The 21,863-nt window shown below is 40.6% G+C and overlaps 1 protein-coding gene and 2 long non-coding RNA genes across 16 annotated transcripts in view; 1 reads left to right on the top strand and 2 right to left on the bottom strand.

The window, feature by feature from the left end:
• Positions 1 to 1,808, bottom strand: part of PDLIM5 (PDZ and LIM domain 5) — a 140,286-nt gene extending 138,478 nt beyond the window's left edge. For 7 of the 14 annotated variants that reach the window (XM_088133052.1, XM_088133046.1, XM_088133043.1 and 4 more), the window contains exon 1: positions 1,652 to 1,801. The gene's annotated coding sequence lies outside the window, so the exon portion shown is untranslated. Of the gene's footprint in view, positions 1 to 1,651 lie in introns of all 14 variants that reach the window. The other 7 variants (XM_088133050.1, XM_088133049.1, XM_088133048.1 and 4 more) reach the window with 5 other exon arrangements.
• A 120-nt stretch (positions 1,809 to 1,928) lies between these two features.
• Positions 1,929 to 19,910, top strand: LOC148216883 (uncharacterized). Its single transcript, XR_015794620.1, has 4 exons — positions 1,929 to 2,051; positions 3,076 to 3,241; positions 18,653 to 18,796; positions 19,546 to 19,910. It is a non-coding gene; the product is annotated as an uncharacterized LOC148216883 (long non-coding RNA).
• On the bottom strand, positions 18,361 to 21,694 carry LOC148216884 (uncharacterized). Its single transcript, XR_015794619.1, has 3 exons — positions 21,425 to 21,694; positions 20,182 to 20,316; positions 18,361 to 18,585 (listed from the first exon to the last, which is right to left on the bottom strand). It is a non-coding gene; the product is annotated as an uncharacterized LOC148216884 (long non-coding RNA).
• Positions 21,695 to 21,863: the final 169 nt, after the last annotated feature.

The following is a 21,863-nucleotide window of genomic DNA, read 5'->3' on the forward strand; positions in this document are numbered from 1 at the left end:
TATCTTGTAATAAGTTTAGAAGTTGTTTGGAATAACATATGGGAATCATTAGGATTTATAGCAGAAGCACAGCAGCATACAACTATTATAAACAGTCTGTCTCAATGCAAAAGTTACTTAGAATTAACCAAAACACTTAAAAATGTTTCTTGGAAAGTAGAATATTTTTCCTCTAGTCTTAGATATCATTTTGACTATTTTTAGCATGCAGGTCTTAAGGGGGTGGGCGGGGGGGGGGGAGACTAGAAATAATCAACTACTAAATATCACCAGTAGTTCTTAAGTCCAGTAATACCATCTATTCCATGAGACTATGATACATTCCAAATGCTTATTCCTGTTCTACTCACAAGCACCCATTGAAGATGACATTACTGAAAAAAGAATTCATCAGAAATTGCTGAAATAAACAGAAACTCTTTGAACAGCTTGTCTGTGGATCCTTTATATGAAATCTACATTTTCCTGATGTAACCGAGAGATGGAGAATACTGGTACTTTCAAGCATGTGCAACTATGCACCCATCACATGTGCAGAACTTGCACCCATCTGCATACACTAACAGAAATCCCAGAGCCCTGATACATCTCAGGAAAATGAAATCTCAAGAAATGTTACAAATTGGTGCCATAAACTGAACTACGATGCATCAACAGCTACAAACTTGGAGGGAAACACACTTTCCTACATGGGATTTGTCTACAGGATTTGGCAGCTGCCAAAAAGTCATGAGGACAAAGAAAAAATGGCATCAAAGCAAATTCCTCACACTTCTGTTTTACTTTGTCACCCTACTATGAAAAGATTTTGGCCCAGGTTTTGTTTTTTTGTTTTTTGTTTAATTTCCACTATCGTTTTAACATGCCCGGAGTTACTGATTTACCAACAGGCACTCACACCACTTAAATAAAGTCTTGCGGATGAAATGGGGGGGGGGGGGGAGAGAAAGAGATCCGGAGGCAAAAAAAAGCAGAAGAACCGAAATCTGAGCCAAACTGTAATCTCGGGGCACCAAGCAAGATTAAACGGGGCACTTGTTGCCGCTTTTCAACTCTTAGATTACACGTCTTTTTTTTTTTCTTCAAAGGGGGCGGGAGGGAATCGAACAAACACCTTACAGCAGCACTTTAGTGTGATGTCTGTTAAAAGGCAGACCGCGGGAGGGGCCGCATCAAAAAGGGAAACGTTTCGCGACGGAACTACAAAGGGATTTAACCGGGTTAGGGCGTGAAATGCGTCTGTTAGTCCCGTCTGGTCCTGCCCTGGGCGCTCTTATCCTAGCAGCAGCAAACACGCGCCCCCCCCCCCGGCCAAGAAGGCTCCTCCCGTCCCCTAACTCAAGGCAAACTTTAGCCGGCGCCTCGGGAGAACGCGAAGCCATCCAACGGCCCTCCCACTCCGCAAGGTGTTGCGGAAGCGCCTCTTCTCCCTCGCCCGTTACCGACACGTCCCTCCTCTAGGCGCGCAAAAGCCTCCTTTGCCCACGCGCGCCGTCCCGGACGCACGCCCTTCACCGGCCACCTTTCAGGGAAGCCCTCTCTCTTGCCTCGTGCGGCTCGCCTCGCCTCCCCCTCCCAGCCACCCACCCACCCACCGTCCCTCCGCAGGGAAACCTCCTCCTCTCCTCCGCAAAGCCCGTCCACGACTCACTTCCAAGGCGGAGGCTGGAGACGCGCGCAGTGACAAGAGGGCGCCCGGCACCGCAGACCGCAGGCGTTACCACCGACTTGCGTGTGCGTGGAAGAGAGCAAACTCTAAGCCGAAGCCCTCTCGCCCCAAGCTCTTGTTTGCACTTCCGCCCCTTTCTTTGCTCCTCCCCGCTCCGGCTCAGGAGGGACGGCGGGGTTGGCTCCAACCGAGAGCAGAGGGGGGAGGCGGGGGCAGCGGGCTACCTTCCGGCGCTGGCGCGCGGCTCGCCCTCCTAGGAGCCGAAGGCGTTCCGAGGCGCGCTGCCCGCAATAAGAACGGAACTGCAGTCTGAAAAAGAACGGAGAAATGAAACCTTTAGACGCGGTTTCATGGAAGGCTATCCAAGCCGTGTACAAATCAAGTGAGTTAACCGCGTTTACAGGCTAAAATTTCCAAGTCACGGATTCTGGTGAAATGAGCAGAGTCTAAGAGCAATATCCGCCTCTCCAAATCGATTTCGACATTATTTTATTCCCCAATAAATACACACGACAGCACGATCGATGTGTGTGTTTGCATATACACGCGCAACAAGGTCCTGCATGCTATTGTTACTCTGGATTATTGCCATCTTCGTTGCCATCTGGCGGTCGTCTGGATTTTCTCAGGCGCAACGTTCATTTGTTTCGGTTACCACACTAGGTAGAACATTTATTTATTTATTGTGTTTGGTGGGTTCTGGTGTTCCCCAAGCTTGGATTTTTTCTTGCAGACGTTTCATTACCAGACTGACAAGAACAAGTATGAAACCAAGCTCAGAGAACACAAAGAAACCAGAAATCCAGCCCTGAGCTATGTGTATTCTTCAAGTATTGTGTTTGTTTATTAAGTTTAATCTGAAGACTCTGGGGTGTGTATAGCAAAAAAAAAAAAAGAGAGCAAAAATGACATACTGTAGTAAAATCCAGTGAAAAAATCAAAACATATCCCTTTGATCAATCAGTCCAGGCCCACCATCTCCTTGAAATGAAACAGATTTATGCAATTCCTAGAATGTCTCTCTAGGGCAGGGTTCCCCAGAGTGGTCAATATTGACCTCCAAGGGTCAATGGGAGTATCTATTATTAGTAGTAATCCTATTAGTTGAAGTAGTATTAAATTACCTTCATATAATAAATTTTGGGGGTCAACGAACAATCTGAAACTTGATGAAGGGGTCAATGAGCTGAAGAGTTTGGGGACCCCTGCCTAAGGAGGAGATATTGCAGAGTAGGGGTTATTACACAGAAGTCACAGTATTTCAGAATGCAACTATTGACATCGCCAAATTTGGGGCTGAGTTCGCTCATTGAGTAAATTGTGATTTGGGTTGAATGTGATTTGATGAATAAGCCACAAGGTTTACACATTGTGCTAAGCCATAAACTTTGCTTCGTTGATGACAGATCTAACAAAATCCACCCAAGTTACAGCTTTACACTATACAGGGACTCAAAGTACGGATACTGCTCACAATTTGCAGTAGTAGTTGATTGTCAAAGCTGAAGACTGAGCAACAGGTGGGCTCCAGCAGACCAGGACAAACCATCACTGCCGATCAGTTTATTTAAGGTGAGTAGAATTGTCCATGTTCTCTGCTTAATGCAGCATTCTAGAGATGCAAGCCTGGTCCTGAATCTGCTGACAAAAGTTTTGTTTGAACCAGATTAGATTGCCAGCCTTAAAAAATAACTTCCTAGCATGCTTGGTCACGTCTGCCTTGCTTAACCACCCATCATGACATACATATTCATCATCTCCTGGCCTGAATGAAATTAATTCACTTGTCTGCAGCAAAAAAAGCCTTATTCTCTCTGCTCCCAAGGACATCAGTCTCTGGCCTATCCACATAGCTCTCGCAGGAATGAGCAGAGGCTACCTTGGCCTTTCTTTGTAACAAGATCCTTGCCTTCCTCTTTTATGATGTCCATTCAGTGCTCCCAGTTATGTCCTTGAAGATCAAACCAGGCATACAGAAAACTTCTGCCTGAACATGCCTGACTTATAGTTGATTCATACAGTGAAATAACTGCTTAACTAGGGCTGTCAGATCTCTGCTGCAATTTGGGCAACCACTAGTAAAGAGACACGGAAACCTACTTCTTTGTTGCCATCTAGGGTCATCCAGAGTTTTGCAGATGTGGTAACCATAACTTGGTGACTGATAGAACCTACAATGTTGTTTTATCTCATTTTTATACTCTGGCTGCCCACTTCTTTTTTCCTATCAATTCAATTCAATACTTTATTAAGGTCACAGACCAGAATTACAGATAAAATACAAATGTATACAAATACAAATAAAAGTGCATTAAAATGAAATAAAATAAAACATGATAATAGCGATGGTGGGATCATCAGTGGGCAATCAAAGCCTGCCTAATTTTACAGACAGTATAACAAAATTTAGCTACATTCAAAGAAACTGAACCATACTGATCAGATAGCAACAACTGTACATAAACTGTACATGTTTTCCTGTATACTCTGATATTCCAATTGCAGCCCCATCATTGCTATGCTTATTTCATCCCCTTGCACACAAAATACCTGTGAAGGTCAGATATAGTCTTGTTCACAAAATAAACTAAGCTATAATGTGGTTTGCTTGCTTAGTGGGTTGTGTGAACCCAACATAAACAATTATTTATGGCTAACTGTATTCCATTATGGTTTAGTCATATAAACAGGTTTAGACTATAAATAGGCTAATCATGGCTTATTGCCATGTACGCTTACAATCTTTTTCTCTTCCCCAATATATTTATATTTGCACATGCACACATGTTTAGCATTCAGTAACAACAGCTCAGAACAAAACCTTATGTATCTGTTTTGAGCTCAGAAGAAAATGCAAAAAAAGTGTGCACTCTGCATGCACATTGAGAAAAATCTCAAGCCAGGATCATTATTCACAGGCTGGGATGAAGTAAATCCACATGCTGTTTGTTTGTTTGTTTGTTTGTTTAGCAAATTTATATAGCCGCCCATCTCACAAGAAGTTATTCTTGGCGGCTGACAAGCAGAATAACCATTAAAACCATATCAAAATATAAAAATCATCAAACATAAATAAGAACAAAAATTGAAACATAAAAGAATAAAAACATTTTTAAAAAGATAGTGGGAGAACATCATTTAGCCTCATACAACCACTTTGCAGGCTGTGATGGAATGTATCTGTGAGGAGGAGGGTGATGTGGGAGATCAAGGCTATCAGGAATGAGGGGTGCATTCCAGGAGCAAAAAGGAGATGAGACTATACAGTCCACAGGGGGAGTGTGAGAAGCAAAAGAGATTCAGGGTAGCCACTCCCTAGAATCTCCCAGGGCATATCCACTAGTTGCTGTAGTATAGAGTTAGTTTGGAAAGATTCTGTCTATAAGGTGTAAGTAAATAAAGGAACTTTACTCAACTGGACTGTTTCACCATTGTTCTTGGGCTGGGCCTGACACAAACTCAGCATGGGATCCCCAGGATTGATGGAAGGACTACATTTTCAAGGCTTTCCAGAAGGCTAACGGAGATGGGGCTAGCCTCATCTCAGCGGGAATGATGTTCCAAAGGGCAGGGGCTACAGCAGAAAAGGAACGTCTCCTGGGTCCTGCCAGATGGAGCTCTTTAGCAGAGAGGATCTGAAGCATAGCTCTTCTGCTGGATCTGATGGGACAGGTATATATAACTGGGAAGAGATGGTCCCTCAAATAACCTAGTCACATGACATGTAGGGCTTTAAAGGTTAAAATCAGCACCTTGAGTTGCCCCCGGAAGCAAACTGGCAACCAATGCAGCTTTCAGAGCAGAGGTCTAGAGCACACATAACTGTCCATGCAGCCGCTTTGTGCACCAGATGAAGCTTCCAGATGATCTTTAAGGGCAGTCCCATATAGAGCGCATTACAGTAATCTATTCTGGAGGTGACCAGGGCATGAGTGACAGTGAGTAGAGCCTCATGGTCCAGGAAGGGGCACAGCTGGGGCACAACACAAACCTGTGCGAAGGCCCTCCTAGCCACGACTGCCACCTGCTCCTTGAACAGAAGTGGAGAGTTTAGAAGGACCCCTAGGTTGCGCACCGGATCTGTCTGATGTAGTGCAGCTCCATTCAGTACCAAAGATGGTAAATTCCCAGATCCAGAAGGCCCAAAAACCCAGAGCCACTCAGTCTTGCCAGGGTTCAGTTGAAGCCTGTTTTTCCCCATCCAGACACCCACAGCCTCCAGGCACTGGGATAAGATCTTAAATAGGAGTAGAGGAATTTGTAGAGCATCCCTATGGAACCCTACATAATAGGGATTGAGGGTGGGACCTCACACACAATTAACACCAACTGGCACCGGCCCTGTAAAAAGGAAGCAAACCAGTTCAGTACTGTGCCACCCACTCCCAACTCACAGAGCCAATCCAGAAGGACATCATGGTTGATGGTGCTGAAGGCCGCCAAGAGGTCAAGAAGAGCAAGGACAGAAGCACAACCCCGTCCTGCTCCTACCAGAGATCATTCAAAAGTGAGATCAATGCCATCTGTGTCCCATGCCCAAGCCTGAATCCCAACTGAAACGGGTCCAGATAATCCACTTCATTCAGGGCCTGCTGAAGCTGCTGAGCAACCACTTTCTCCACAAACTTCCCTAAAAATGGGAGGTTAGACACTGGATGAAAGTTGTCCAGTATGGTAAGATCCAGTGATGGTTTCTTGAGGAGGGGGAAAACCAATGCCTCCTTAAGGGGTTACAGAACAGCCCCCTCTTTCAAGGAAGAAGTAATCACCTCTAGGATCCAACCACACAGCACTCCCATAACAGCCTTAACTAGCCAGGAGAGGCATGGATCTAAGGAGCAGGTGGCTGAGCTCACAGTCATAAGGACACTGTCCACTTCCTCGGGCTCTACAGGATCAAACACCTCCCAGATAACCAGGCAAGACTATTCCAGTCATCTCCTTTGGACCTGTATCAAAGTTGCCATCCAACTTGGAACAAATTTGAGCGATTTTGTCTGACAGATGCTCTACAAATTCCTCCACCTGGCCTTGTAGGTGCCCCTCTAATTCATTCTTCCCCAGGAAAGCTCGTGTCACATTAAGGCCGCCAGATGACTATCCGCAGATACAATAAGAATGGAGATGTATCGTCACTTTGCCACCCTTACTGCCAGAAGTTTTTCCCTCATCGACCTCCAGTGGAGCTCTAGATATCTCTTCTCCCATTTCATTTTCCTCAGCTCCTCTGTGAACCATGGGGAGCGACAGGATCCACAAGAGGGGAGAGGTCACATTGGTGCAATGCGATCCAAGCCACAGCTGCCCTCTCATCCCAAATGATGGCAAGACTTCAGTCAGACTGTGCAGCAGATCCTCAGGAATAACTTTAATTTTAATTGTGAGCCACCCAGAGTCACCCTCTGGGGGAGATGGGCAGAATGAATGAATGAATGAATGAATGAATGAATGAATGAATGAATGAATGAATGAATGAATGAATATAACCCCCAGTGCCCTCTACAACCCATCTGGGTCCATCAGTCCCTGGGGCAGACCTATCAAATAGGTCCCACCTTCCTGTAGCAGGGGGCAGCATCAGAGAATCTCATGGTTACCAGGGCATGATCTGACCATGTCAAGGGAGACACTGAAAGCTCCCCCAATTCCAGATCACGTTGCCACTGCTCCAAAAAGAAAACCAGATCCGGGGTGTGACCATTATCCCATGTCAGGCCCTGGATGACCTGGGATAGGCCCATGGCTATCATGGTGGCCATAAATTTCTGAGCCACCTCAGACCCCACTCCCTGGGAAGACAGGTTAAAGTCAGCCAAGACCATAAATCTAGGGAACTCCACTGCCAACCCTGAGACAAGGAGCTTAGGCAGGGAGGTTGCTACGCAGCGGGGAGGCTGGTACAATAGCAACAATCCCAACTGATCCCTAGAGCCCAACTTAAGGAACAGGGTCTCACATCCAGCAACTTGTGGACTAGTGCCCCTGAAAGCCATAAGAGACTCTCAGATAACAACCGCCACACCCCGACTCCTGCTGTGAAATCTAGGCACCACCCTGAAACCCAGCTAGGCATATTTCCAAGGGGGGAACACCCTCCCCACACAAACTAGCCAGATCTTGGAAATACAGTACATGCCAAGTTGGCCCTCTCATCTGTGATTACATCACAGATTACATCACAGATGAAGGAGGTCTTTTTACAGACTGACCTGTATTTAGCAGCAGCAGTAGCCGAAAGCTAGGACTTCTGAAGGTGATTCCTTTGCTGGCTCAGTTCTGACTAAGTAGGCAAAAAATTGGGAAAAGTATGCTTAACTGTAGCTACCTTCATCTATATGGAGATTTATTTATTTTTTTAAGAAAGAATAATACCCTTATTTTTAATTTAGGCTAGGAAGTTGGCAATATTCAACAGCCAATTTACATTTTGAGCCTGAAGATGAAAAGCAAGTGAGGAAGATACTTGTTTTGAGTTACTACTGTCAGTATCTCAGTTTTGTTCTTTTGGAAGGTAACCCACAATGTCCTTAAAGGTTATTTTAAAGTAGGCCACTTTGTTCTGAGTCTGTCACTTTTGAGGGGGTTGTTTTATTTTGTGCCCAGTATTCATGATAATCAGGGATGGATTAAAATAAATCTAATGTTTGTGAGTTTTGAACCCACAACTAGATGGTGATTCCCAACATGGATTTACACACAACAAGAAAGAAATGGCATTGTTCTACCATCAAACTTTCCAGAACTGAAGCCAAGTGACTGTTTAATTGCATCACCTTGACAACAAGGATTGGGTGTACACAATCTACTGCTTTACTTCTGAAGGGCAGAACTAGTCATCCCATTTCAGGAGTGATTGTTTGTTACAGCCTGTTGCTGTTTATTTTGCCCAAATACGCATACCATGATACCAGCCAATAGATGTCTAAATACAGTTTTCCATTTGGACCTTTAGAAATACATACAATAATATAATATAGTCAGATAGGTGTTAGGTTTGGTGCTATGCTTAAAAAAAGGAGAAACACTCATATAATTACTATTTTCCCCTAGGGTGAAAAGAAAATATTAGCATACTTCAGCATGGCAGCTAATGAATCTAGTGGCTTATACCTCAACAGCTGACAGCCACAATAAATGCCTTACACAGAGGGAAAATACATTTTGGTTGAGATCTGGCAGCAGTTTTAGGTTAATAGTATTAGTAATCATTTTTGTGGCTTGCTCATAATCTTGAACTATGACCTGGAATTGTACAGAGCCCAACCAGATTCAGAGTTCATCTCTCTGGAAATTAATAGAGAAACCTACCGATTAGAGCCAAGCTATATGTTATTCTTCTAACGGAAGGGCTTGGCAGAATTGAAGCAAAGGTGGTCTAATTTAAAATCTGGTTTCATAAGGGCAATTATACTCTCCCACTAATGTTCTCCAGCCAAGTGTTATTCAGAGGCAATCTGACAATCTTGGAGTTGTTGACAGAGTCCATTTGTTTGTATGTACGTCTCCTTCAATTCAAGTTCAACGCCTGATAATTTCATGAATGTGTCCAGATAGTTTTCCTTGCAACTATATGAAAAAGGTTTGCTATTGTCTTGTTCTGAGAAGTTTCTTTAACTTAATAGTGATAGTCTAGACAACAGTTCCAGTGATCTACCATACAAGTACTAAGTCTAAATTAGGTTGTCAAGATCAGCCAAGGATGACTAGAAACTCTAGTCCCCTTTTAAAACTGCCAACTTAACAGTTGTCACCACTACATTGCAGTGATTATTCAAAGGATAAATTACTCTAGCAATTAATAGGTTTTATAACAATAAACTTTCCTATTCCATGTGTATTATTATGATAATTTGCAGCCAGCCTGTAAGAGTGCTGCATTAGTAGATTCCTCATTACAAAAGGACTAATGCTAAGCATTGGAGCATGTGTAGGAGCTCACGAAAGTCATCACTCAGAACAGCCAGAAAGCAATGGGGGAAACAGTGGCAGCGCATCATTGCACTTCCACTTCAAGATACGAAGGGAAATCCCAGTGTGTGTGTGTGTGTATATTTCTAATGCAATTATATAACTATTGTGCTTTTTCTTAACCTACAGTATTTTGTATAAACGAGTCCCATATTTCATTATACTTGTCCATACAAAGTCTATGTCTGTAGGCAGTCCGCTCATAGTTGGCAAGTGTAATCAGGTCTTCAATCCATTGACTGAAAGGGGCCATATATTTATCTTTCCAGTGTTGCAGTCTCAGTCTTTTGGCCATAGTAAGGGCACGGAGAATCCATTTATGTTGTCCTGTTGTCAGATTTCCATGTACTAGGTATGTTATTCAGTAGAATATTATCTTCTGAAAAATTTAGCTTTTGTCACAGTCACATTTATATGGTCCACTATTTTCTCCCAAAACTTAGTAAGTATGGGACATTGTAAAAATATGTTTTAAAGAAGCATTATCCTTGTTACATCTCCAACAAAATGCTGTCTTAGTCCTTTTCTATACAAATGTAATGGAGTCCAATAAATTCTAAATATTATTTTTTGTTGTATAAGTTGTAGTTTAAGGTCCATTGACACACTTGCTACAGAAGTTAAGACACTCTCCCATTGTCTAGGTGATATAGAAACCTCTAATTATTTATTCCACTCATCCCTTAACATCTGCATATCAAATTGATTTATTGATCATAAATATCTATAAAAGCTAATAGTAGCTTCTTTAGCATTAAAGGACTTAACAAGTTGTTCTAATATCTCAAGTGTCTCTGAAGCTGAAAATGCTGCTGGTCCAAACAATATTGTTAACAAATGTTGTAGCTGTAACTATTGCTGTAAATATTGGGTTACATCTGGGTAGTACTCGCATACTATTTACATTAGGTAAATATATATATAGAATAGTAACTGTTTATTGTTGTAATGACATATTGTACTTTATATTTTCATCATTATCATTATTATTATTATTTCCGTTGTTTTTTTCCCATTTATTTTTAAGCACTTGTTATGTAATTGGTGTGTGTGTGTGTGTGTAATGTATGTATCTTTGTGTTTTGTTCCTTTGGGTTTTCCTCTTTATTATTATTATAAAATAAAGGAAAAAAAGATGGGAAGGGAAATCCCAGGAGGTGGGAAAAGGAGATTTTCCTGCTAACAAGGAACTCCATGCATGTTTGCACTGTACAGTATTTCCTCTGGAGCAGCTGCTGAGCTAATTAACTTTTGAGGTTAATCACCTCAGTCTATGAAGTCTGCCTGGAAATTCCCAGTGCTCTGGGGATATACCTTAACTGAGCCTGCCTGTAGAAATGTTAAGCGCTGCCTGTCCAGTTAGGTTCAGAGAAATGAACATATTGCAACACATGATAAATCTCCTGTTTTCCCATTCCAAAGGAGATGCAGACCAGGGGAAATGCTGCCTCTTTAGACATTAGGGGAACAGAATCCTTATAACAATATGAATTTAATTTTTAATGGTATGGCCAGGCCCAGCGTCAGCAGTTGGTGTATAGGTTTGCCAGGACCCTTTGAGGCTGTTTAGATACTTCCCTCTGTAGCACTCAACTCTTTTTATCTAACACAGGTGATACTACGATGACCACAAACCTCTTCCTCACAAATGGATTTAGTTAGCTGTAATGGATAGGGAATTGGGAAACACAAACAATGGTGTTATGGAATTACTGAGGGCAATATGCTCAAGACTTTCTGAAGGTTGAAGTGGGAGCTATGTCTGTTAAGGTAGGAGCCCAAAGTAGTAACACACTATGAAAAACAAGATAGCGTTCTCTAAATAGGTACCAGTCTGTATCCTCCCAGTCTCCAAGGCTCTTTGAGAGGAACCACGGTAGTGAAGTCAGCTTCAAATTCAATTTAAAATAGTTATGTAAAGGTATATTTCCATACATTTTTATAGTGGAGAAGGCACTTACGCATCTCAGTGATGTTGTAATGGTATGTTTAGAACCAGACAGACATTCATATTGCACTAGCTGTACATTCCTTCATTATCCCTTAAGAGAACAGCCTCTCCAGCAGTTTTCACAATAGCCATGAGTAAGAGTCTAAGAAAGTTTCCACCTTAAGAACCAAGGACATAATTTGAATTTTAAAAGGGAAAACAATCCAGTTGTTGACATTTCTCTAACTTTATCCAGTCCTCTTTCAATAAATCTTGAGACAAGTCTGGAAGATCTTGCTTCTGATGAGTTATACCATACCATTGGGAGTGCACACCTCCAGAAGGGATACCCACCATGGGTTGACCATAAATGAGCAATCATATGAAACATAATCCACTGGAGAAGCAAATGGCAACCCAGTCCGGTATTCTACCAAGAAAACCAAATGTTCATTCACAACTAGATCAACCTCAACATGATACTGGGAGATGAGCCCTCCAGTTTGGAAGATACCCAACAAGCTGGTGGGGAAGAGAAGAGGCCAAGTACAAATAGCACCAGTGCTTATGGTGTGGCTGGATTAAAGCTGAAAGGAAGTTTCTGATGTGCCCAAGAACAAAAAGAAAGTTCAGTGCTACAAAGTTATGTATACCACTGGTACACAGAATGTCAAGGTCATAAAGCAGGGAACTTGATGTCAGAGCAGAAATTTCAAGACTGAACATTGACATTCACTGACTAGGAAGCAGTGAACTGAAATGGAATCAAATGTAATGGGTACTTTGCAGCAGAGAATATCTTTTGATGTGGACAAGAAAATCATAGAAGAAATGAGGTAGCCATCATTATTATCGATGGAGTGCTAAAGCCAGTGTTCAGATGCAGTCTATCCAAATGACAGGATTAGGCTCAAACTGGAATAAAAGGCTTTCAAAAGTAAGCCTTTCAGTGTTACCGTTATCTAATCTATGTTCCAAACACAGGTATAGAAGAAGCTGGTATTAAATAGTTTTACACCAACTTGCAATACTTTCTCAATACAACACCAAACAAAAGTCATAATCATAAACTTCTCTTTTGGGAAGGGAGATTTTAGGACAAGTCATTCTCTTTTGATCTCAGGAACATTATCTTCAGATACTGGTCTTTCACAATAACTTCATCCATCAAAGTTAGCAGCTTGGCTATTGATCATTTGGTCTCCTTTCTCATGATCTCCCACCTGTTCTATGCCCTTCTTTCATACAATAGTACTGGTCTGGAATGGAATGTCTTCCTGTTCATTCTGGCAAAATTGCCTTCATTAGTTATGTTTGCAAATGAACAGATCATTCTAGCATGACATTTCCTTTAAGCTGATTGTTAGCTATGTAGTAAACAATAACTGTGAACATACACAAAGATAACTTTCTGCTCAAACACAGATGCTCTTAGGTTTGGTCAAATTCTTCTTTCCTTCCATATTTGCTTTTACAATAGTCCATTCCAATAAGGAATTCAGGACCCCAATTCATGATACTAGTAAAGATGGAGCAATTAGACTGTAAGGTGCTAGGCGGGCACCTATATTCCAGTATCAAAGAAAGGCAGCTCTAAGTACTGCTCTAGCTACTTAACCATTGTATTTATTTCACATGCTAGCACAATAATGCTAAAGATTTTGTAATCCAAACTTCAACTTGAAGTAACTAGAACTAACAAAACTAGAAGCTAGTTTCAGAAAAGGCAACGGCACTGGCTCTACACTACAAATGTCTGGTGGATAATGAAAAAGGCAAGAGAGTTCCAAAAAGACATTTATTTTTGGTTTATTATAAGACTGCATTGACCACAACCACCTCTTAAAAATATAGGTGTATTGGACTATGTACTCTGCATATTAAAATATTTCTGTGGTGACCAGGAAGCAACTAAAAAAATAAAAATTGGCCAATTTATTAGTTCATAATTGTGAAAGGGATGCACCAAAGTTGTATACAGTACCCAAACTATTTAATTTATATGTAGAACATATCATGAGAAATGGTGGAATAGAAGAAATAGAAGCAGGAATTAAAATTGCTGAGAGAAACAACCACCACGACAATATGCTGATCATATTACTTTGATGGCTGGAAGTAAGGAAAATGTAAGAAATCTCTTGCTGAAAGTGAAAAACCCTAAGATTATGTCTACTGTGAATACTAACATATTGCAAAGAAGTGAAAAAGTAGTGAAAGAAGTAATAGGCTGTATAGTATCTTCTTGGGCTTAAAACTCCACAGGGATGGCGTTTTTTGATCAAGTCATGAAAAAAAGTGGCTGGACAATTGAATAACAATATGTTTCCATGGAATCAGAATCATATGGCAATAGAAGATACCATGTTAATTTCATACAAGTCACTGTCACAAAGCAATCTATCATCCTGACTCATTAGAACAGTGTTGTCCAAACCTGGCCACTTTAAAATGAGTGGACTTCAACTCCCAGAATTCCCCAGCCAGCATGGCTGGCTGGGGAATTCTGGGAGTTGAAGTCCACTCATCTTAAAGTGGCCAAGTTTGGACAACACTGCATTAGAATGATTAGAGTTCAAACTGTGCAGCCCAGACCATACACAGATGTTTATGAAATGTGTTACTGTACATGAATTGGCTGAGGGTGAAAAATATCACACAGAAAATAAAAAAATAACTATTTACTAAAGATAATGTTTTTGTTTATTGCATTTCATTTAGCCCACTTTTCTATAGTGAAAAGACATTTAAGGTGGCATACAAAAAAAGATTAATACAAATACTAAAAGCAATATCATACAAACCAAATAAAACAATTATTGTCCATCTGATAATGGAGAAGGAATGAGCCAGTCATATCACCCCTAGGAAGGCATTCCATAACTAAGATGGCTGTATTGCTAAACTAAACTAAATCAACCAAATCAACAGAGAGGATAAGCCAGCAAAACAAGTTCTCCAAAGCATATATGTTGGAAGTACAACTCTCAAAAGACACATCAAGCATGGCTAAGAATTCTAACACCTCTGTAAAGAATTAGGTTGAGGAAGTTCATCATAGGTCTTCCAGAAATGAAATGAGTAGAATATAATTGTGGTGCATCTACTTTCCCATGAATACAGGAAGATCCACTGCGAGCTGGAATATTCTGTTACCCAGCCTTAATGTTATAGTTGGCTTGCTAGCATACCTTCTTAGTATCTAATGCAGGACTGGTTCTTTTAAAGTTAGCAAATGCAATACATAACAAAATAAAGGATGTAGATTCGTCACTCAGGCGGAGATTGTTCTTATGAGAACTGGGACTCTATAAATATGTAAAGTAGCCCTTTATTGAATATTCAAGGGTGTAAACCAAAGAGAAAAAAAAATACATAAAGTTTATGAGAATTTTTTCTACAGGCCAAAGCCCATGGTATCCATGACACATATCCTTTCCCACTCCTGTCCCCTACAACCAATCCAGATATATATTGGCTGTCACATCTTCAATTAGAGCATTGTGCATTGTCTCAACTTTGTTACAAGGAAGAATGCAGTGGCCAGTAGTTAACTTTATATTTATATTACTCAAGCAACTCCTATTTTAAGCCATTCTATAAGGTTCCCTGAGAATTAAGAAAAGAATGGTCTAATATAGTCTGCCTGCCTGCACAAACACAAAAACAATATTACTGCACTAGAATTACTTTTCATGAGCAAAATCTATAGAGCAGACAATTAGTTTCTTTTGCAGCAATTAATTCAAGTAGAGGTCAGCAGCTAGCTCAACCATTGGATAGGATACAATGTGGGAGATAAAGTAAAATCCTAACTCATTTGCTATTCATAGGAAAATGAATGGAAACATCCAGATGAGAATTCACTCTGGGGAAGAGCTGCAGGAAGTATCTCAGGAAGGTTAAGGTTGAAGCTAATTGTTATGGATACCTGAAGGATATAAAGGCCTTCTGAGCAGCTGAAAGAGACTAAATAAGTTGCCGTCTAATGTTATTTTCTGCTCATATGCAGTCTAGTATAAGAATACACACACACACGCACGAACACACACCCAATATGCCATTCTGTAAGGTTTACAATACTTATGGCTGCTGAACTCAGTAACATGAAAGGAGATGAGAAGGGCCAAAATCTACTTTCCCACAGTAAATAAAAGTCCAGCTGACAAGACTAGCTGGGAAGAGAAATGTTTAACATAGTTAAGCTGCTTTGACACCCCAGTCTTAAACAGAACATAAATACCTAGATGAGATCAGTTTCCCCAGCTAGACAATTAATCAAACGCTCATTAACTTGGTGGCTAAATACCATGTTTACAGTAAAATGGATCTGTTCACTGTCAGCAGAAAACGAAATCTGCATCAGACCAATATTTCTAGCTCATAGACAGTGCCTATAACATCCCAGATTGCAGCAATGATTAAAACAGTCCAAGTCTTGATTAACTGCAGCTAAGTCTTCCAGCAGATTCTTCCAGGTGAATTGAAAACCCCTTATACAGAAGAGCAGGGAGTTTATTCCCCTGGGTGAGCATGAAAGCAATGACAAAAGTTATAGCTTGGGAGTAATTGGAAGTAATGAAGATGGTTATTATTCCTTTGAAATAGTCAGCTTGTCTCTAAGGAAAGAGCCTGGAGGATTCTTGCTTGCATTGCATGCTAGCAAATGCCACCAAGAGATCCAAGTATAAGAAGAGATTTGATAGCAAATTGCATTTGCATTTTGTAAACGAGGTAATTTGATGGCTTTGACCATCATCATAGTATGGAAGGAATATTTACTCTCTCTCTCACAACCACACAGTAACATACATTTGGAGAGATCATTTTACCCTTACACTATTTATTTTAGGCTTGCAGTTCAGCCATATAGTGTCTTCCCATTAAGCATTACATGTCCACCAAGAAAACCCAAAATATGACTGATAATATAATAAGGGTGGTAGAAAGAGAAGTATACCCATCTCTTCTCCTTCTTAAACAGAAAGCAAGAAAATGGAACATAAACACCAGGAAAATGATGAGCGGAGAACGCCAAGTCTGTAATGAATCACAGAGTTTGAAGGGATCATTTAGACCATTTATACCACCTCCTTTTACAGCAGGAAACCATCCAACAGAGATGGCAATCTAACTTCCACTTCAATGTATCCAATGAAGAGGAACCTACCACTTTTCAGGGTAATTGGTTCCACTGTCAAACTGCTTTTACTGTTAGGAAGTGGGTTTTCTCCCCTTAAGATTTCAATGGAATCTACCTTTTTCTACCTACTCCTTTTTCTTTATGTAAACATGTCTTAAACTGGGTGTCCTCCAAACATGCTAACATCAGTTACCAGAATTCTCAGCAATTACCACAGTAGCTGAAGAATTCTGGGAACTAAAATCTACATATCCAGAGGATAACCAGGTTGCTTTGTTCTCTGTACATTTTACCAGAAGTTCTGCATCAATAATTAATCATTTTAATAGGTTGAATATACCACTGATGATTATAAGAATGAGTGATCTTTGTGAAGGTATCTTGGTATATGGTTTTGGCATCTGACATGCGTGCTATTAGAATTAATATATTATTTTATTAATTATTTGTTTGTTTATTGAATTTGTATACTGCTCAATTCCCAATGACTCTTTTGCCTAGACCTTTAGAGATGGTGGTATCTTATAATTGCATTGATTTGCTCAAGCAAAAATAGAATTCTATTAATCCTGAGAAATCTTGGAACGGCTACTCTACTGTCTCCTTGAGGCCTTGCTCTTACACAGTGCTAAGCCATAATGGCTGGGAGCGCCCACCATAAAAAAACCCCCAAATCACATTACAGTTTAATGTTATCTGTAAATCAGGCAGTAGTGGGGTAATAGATGAAGTAGATAATCTGATAATTTATGAACACCAACATATTTGTAGATACCTCCTCAGTGCTTTCAAATATTCTTTGTGAACCACTGGTCTTTATTTTGTAAGGAGTGTTTGTCAGTAACTGCTTCCTTGAGTTCTTGTAAGTATAGATGCTTATGTATCTACCCACTTTAGTTCCTGTTGGCCTCTTTTTTGATTGCCTTCAATTTTTCCAAGCATCAGGGCTGGAAAAGTATAGCATGCTATTTTTGTACAGTACCCCTGAAGCAGTACAAAATAAACATAGTTGCAACCTTGTGTTTTCTTTGGAAATGCCCATTTAAATGGAAGTTTAACTAGCAGAACACACCCTAGGAGTCAAAAGAGTGTTTTGCAGCTGGTCAACCCATTGCAGCATCTATTTTATGAATAGGCCAACCCCCAAGGCAGCCATTTTGTGACAGTGCTGACAACCCTACTCTCAACATTCCATATGTATGCACAGACTCAAAACAGTAGTTTGCCCAGGAGATAGGACATTCATTGTAGATTGAAGGAACCTGGGTTCAAAGTTGTGATCACTGAGTGACCGTGCAGCAGTCACTACATTATCTCATATAGTTATTATGGGAATTTAATGGGATAAAAACATGTCCTGTCTGCCTTAAACTCCTAAAAGGAAGTCCAAGATGCAAAATAAAGCAAACAAATTGCCTTTTCATTAAGGCAGAATGCCATTCAGATGACCCACTAGCAAGAAATTGAACACTGAGAAGCTTTTTAGCATCAGAGAATATGTGCTCTGGGTGATCAAACTGTTGCAGATAAACACTGACCTCAACATACAGAGAGATGAAGTTCTCTGCGTTCATGAATTTTACTCATTTGCAGCAAAAGCCAACTATGTGCAGCACTGATTGGCTGAGGCTTGAGACTTCATTAATTGACCTTAGTCTACTCCAATCATCTTTTTTTTTTTACTTGAAAAAAAGGAAAGCAGTAAATTAATATTGAATTGCATAAAATGTTTTTGTAGCACTTAAAAAATAATAAAGGCAGCAAACTGCAGGAATATCTTGAAGAAAATGGTAACTGGGATGCATGTTCAAGTTGTTGATAAATGCAGCTGTCAAATGCATTAGTAATGCAATGGAGAAGGAATCCAGGCTCATTCTATGAGAAAAGGAGGAAAATCAGCATAACCTGAATTAAAGATTCATCTCTTTATACTATTGTACAGGTAGTCTTCAACTTACAGCCATTCGCTCAACTTACAACTGGTTGCGGCACCCTGCGCTTACATGATCGCCATTTGTGACCTTTCCTGTTGGCTTCCCCAGAAAGTCAGTGGGGAAGCTGGCAGGGAAGACGGCAAGTTGCTAAGGTAAGTCTCCCCCACCGATGCACCTTTCCCCAGCCTCTCTGTGCTCACACCATGCTGGCCACTTGTGCATCTCCATGCACATTCCCTGAGCCTCACTGCACCTCCCTGCCACTCATGCACCCCGCGCACCCTCCCCAACCCTTACCATGGCTCTTGTGCACCCTTGTACACCCTCGCGCACCCTCCCTGACCCTCTCCGCTCATCCCTCACATCCTTGCACACCCCCATGCAACCTCATCACCCCTGCGCACCCTACCGAAGGCTTAACGTGCCTCCCTCACACCCTCACACACACCCCATGCACTCTCTCCCACTCAGCAGGGAATTGTTAAATACATTCCTGGGGAATAGTAATGATATTTAATTTCAACAAGACTTAAATTTTAAACTTTAACATTCATTTCAGTTGATCAAGTCCCATACAAGAGCAAATAAAAGAAATCAGACGCACTCTTACGCCTATATAATAAATACATTTGTACAAATGAGGCTCTTTAATTTCCATGGTTTGTCATCTGATAGAATGACAAAGTGAACTAATTACCAGTTGTAATTCCAGGGTGTAACCTGAGGTTACGTGGAAGAGGTTGGTTATTTGGTTTGAATTAACTGTAAAGAGCTAGATGAGAAACTGCTAACTGAGGATTTATTTTAAAAAGATAGATGTATGAATATGCAAAGTTGTATGTAAAGGCTAACTGTAAATCTTATCTGCTTCAAAATGAGAGGTTTTCTTTTTTTTTAACAGATGAAGCAAAAAATGAAGATGAAAAGGCCACTAGAAGTATTATATTATGTAAAGGACTATTAAAGAGCAATAGTTCACTTTTGAACTGGAGCAAGGCAATGGCAAACCACTTCAGCAATGTTGCCAAGAAATCTGCATGGACTTGTCCTTGAAGTCATCAGATACGATGAGTCAAGACTGATATGAAGGCACCCCAGCCCCCCTCCCAAATATTTTGGAGTAATCTGCTAACTTTGAAAGGATTGTAGAGGAATTACTTTCAGGGAAGCAAAAGTAATATTTGAATATATTGATGACAAATTAAAACTGAAAACTTTGCAAAATTTGAGGATGGCTTTAAACTGATTGAGAGCGATCTCTCTATATTAAAGAGAAGGAAGTTATCATTTTAGGGATATAAAATAGATATTCTGGATCTTTATTCATTTGTTTTAAAAATTAATTTAATTTTTTAAATGTGCTGCCTATCAAAATTAGGTTTCTGCTGTGGACTATAGTATACTGTATACTATAGTATATAGTAAAAAAAAAAAAAAAGACATAAAAGCAATTTGGAAAGTATTTTTTTCTAAATAATGCCTCCAACATGAAAATCAGCCTAGGACTGCTAGAGGACAGTAGCAAATATTTGCCTACCTTAGCATTTCTTCAAGAGCCAGTTTGGTGTAGTGGTTAAAGTGCCAGGCTAGAAACCAGGAGGCCGTGAATTCTAATCCTGCCTTAGGCATGGAGCCAGATGGGTGACCTTGGGCCAGTCATTCTGTCTCAGCCCTAGGAAGGAGACAATGGAAAACCACTTCTGAAAAACCTTGCCAAGAAAACTGCAGGGACTAGTCCAGGCAGTCTCCAGGAGTCAACAATGACTCAAAGACACCAAAAAAATAAATAAATAAACATTTCTTCAGGCATAGCATCTGTGTGATAAAAACTAAATTTGATATATGATTATTTCCCTTATTCTTGGAGGTATGAGGATGGCTGGGAGGTGGGCTGAACTTGGGTTTACCATCCTTTTCCAATAACTACCCCACATTGCTGTGGGAATTCAAAGACCTCAAGTGGGGAGTGGGGAGGTCCTGCATTATTGGATGGAAGGTGAACTGAGAAGCAAGTTTTTACCGTGAGTTTTTATCTTGTCAAACGAAAGTATTACACTGGATGAAGAAAAATTAACTCTCAGGTGTGTGGAGATGTCCTACCAGTTTGAAGGACAACATCGTATACAGTTATTATATTTCGGTTGTTGGTTTATTGGATTTACAGAACCAAACAACTCAAACCATGTGACTCTGGGCATTGTTTTTGTTACTGGTATTGCATACACTTCACATTTTGTTGTTTGTTTCATAACAATAGCAGGACATTTTGGAATTAGAGAAGTGCCTATTTTGCCTATTTTTTTGTTTTTCTTTAGACTTTTGTTGTTGTTATTAAGACCGCACTAGGGGGAAAAAAACTTTATTGTGTTACTAAAAAAATTTGCAGTGTTCCCTCACAAGGTTACAGATTGTACAGCAAAATTGCTCCACTTGCCATTCACAGATGTATTACAACTGCAGATTCCAGAGTTGAAAACCAACACAAGCAGCCATAATGGCTAAGAAGGACCTTTGTTGGTCTAGCTGCAACAGGCAGACATTTGGAAAATAAAATGAGACATAATCTCATAATATAGCTAAAACCTGCCAGGGCCAACCTGTACCTAGAAATTATAGTGAATGCTATGGATGGCAATTTTGGCCTGGCCTCACCTGCCATTTCTTAGTTTCTTCTATCTCTGTTTTATTAGCAAAAAAAGAAAATCATCCCAAAACAAAATAAAGTGCTACCTGATTTATTCCCCATGAAAATGTCCTGAAAATACCCAGAGAAATCATACCTTTGAGTGAGAAAAGCTGGAACTCGTCTGCCCTTTCTCTACTTTTAAACTCTAAATTTAAAAACTGGCAGCCACTTGTTCACATTCTGGCTCAGCTCTGTCAGCTGGATATTCCAATAGCAATCGTTTATGTGCCTCTATCTGAAGGACATTTGTCATCCCCTCCTATTCCAGTGGATGCTTGCACAGGAACAATCCAGGGCTCAAATGAGCCTAGTTAAAGTTTATGACCTGTTTTTAAGGCCTGTTTGTTTGTCCCCTGAAACTAGGTAGCTAATTCAAGTAGAATGAGAGTTATGGCATTACCTGTTTTCAACATGAAATCAGCCAACTTGATAGTGGGAATGATGTCAGTCCTTCTGGTTTGATAAATGGCTGGCCAATGATCTCTGGAATGAGAAGGATTCTAACAGGCTTCTATGGAAGAGGGCTATGCGTG

Source organism: Python bivittatus, unplaced genomic scaffold (genome assembly GCF_059951505.1).
Source record: "Python bivittatus isolate LINGU-HERP-01145 unplaced genomic scaffold, Pbiv_v1 ctg000070_np1212, whole genome shotgun sequence".
NCBI classification, from domain to species: Eukaryota; Metazoa; Chordata; class Lepidosauria; order Squamata; family Pythonidae; genus Python; species Python bivittatus.